The following is a 1,279-nucleotide window of genomic DNA, read 5'->3' as shown; positions in this document are numbered from 1 at the left end:
CTCGATCTCCGGCGTTTGTGAAGTTGGGATTGATGCTGTCCTGTGTTTTTTTTTTCCTTCCACACTTAAGCTCTGCTTGTTACTGCCCCATAGCGGAGCGCAAGTGAAACGGACTACCGGAGATTTGCACTGTTTTTCTGTTAGTGTGTATAATCAAAATATGACTCAGTTTGGCCAGTTAGAAAAATATGATAATAGAAAAGTATTCTTTTCCTCTCACTTTTTTTTCTTGATTTAATTACCGACTTCACGTACTTACACTGTGTCCCGTTGCACGATGTAATATTGCGAAACTATGATTTTGTGGCAGTGTTTTGTAAAGGAATTTTCCGTTTAATCATCGTCTTAGTATAAAGCTATATGGTTGTTCTGGTATCAGTGGACGTACATTATGTATTTTTTCTTCTCTTGAGCACCATGGTCATGACATGAAGCTCAGTCATTGATTACTCGCAAATGTTAGTAGTCATCCGCTGTTTATCTTGAAGATGTAAAAGTAGTGCGCGTACATCTCCTCGTTAGTATAGTGGTGAGTATCCCCGCCTGTCACGCGGGAGACCGGGGTTCGATTCCCCGACGGGGAGAGTCTGCATCTTTTTGCCTCGGTCTCAAAAGGCACCAAGCTAGAACCGGCCCCGTGTTAGTGGAAACGGGGCTTGTGACTTGTACTCATGCATAATATTCTGCGGGTCGCTCAGCAGCGCAGCATATGAAACTAGACTCGGATTGTAAGTGTGTGGTTTTGATAATTGATGTATGGATGGATGGATCCTTAATAAGAGATATAAACAATAAGGTCCAGTCGCCAACTAATCATGTAAAATACGTCATAAACTCATGGTTGTTAAACCCAGAATAAAAATGAAGACGTATAACTAGGAAAGTCAACTTGCACATTTCAATTTTGGTTCGATATAATCACGTTGTCCTTAACCCTCCAGTGCAGGAGGGGACGGTAATGCGCATCGAATGTTTCCGAACCTGTGTGTGATACAACCGAGGAAGAGCCGATGACTTCGGGGGAGGAGGGGCAGGCGACTCGGAAGAAAAAGCAGCAGAACCCAATGCAGCCTGTAGCCCATTCAAAGGCCTACTGTTGGACCTCTGCTTATTTTGCAATACGTCTTTAGTACGGACTGAAAAATGTCCGATTTCGATGAGTTTGAGAAGCAGTTAAGCGAAAATCGGCAAGGTAAGTTTGGCTTTGAAGATCGGTGTATGCTCCCTGTTTTAGGGTAATAAAGTGGCCGGCGTGTCCTAGCGCCGAGGATGGTGCGGA

General features: G+C 43.9%; 1 non-coding gene across 1 annotated transcript; it reads left to right on the top strand.

Moving 5' to 3' along the window:
- Nucleotides 1-512: 512 nt before the first annotated feature.
- On the top strand, nucleotides 513-584 carry trnad-guc (transfer RNA aspartic acid (anticodon GUC)). Its single transcript has one exon. It is a non-coding gene; the product is annotated as a tRNA-Asp (tRNA).
- The last annotated feature ends 695 nt before the right edge of the window (nucleotides 585-1,279 follow it).

Source organism: Brienomyrus brachyistius, unplaced genomic scaffold (assembly GCF_023856365.1).
Source record: "Brienomyrus brachyistius isolate T26 unplaced genomic scaffold, BBRACH_0.4 scaffold288, whole genome shotgun sequence".
NCBI lineage: Eukaryota > Metazoa > Chordata > Actinopteri > Osteoglossiformes > Mormyridae > Brienomyrus > Brienomyrus brachyistius.
The sequence above is the reverse complement of the archived record's forward strand: the minus strand, read 5'-3'. Positions and strand labels throughout refer to the sequence as shown.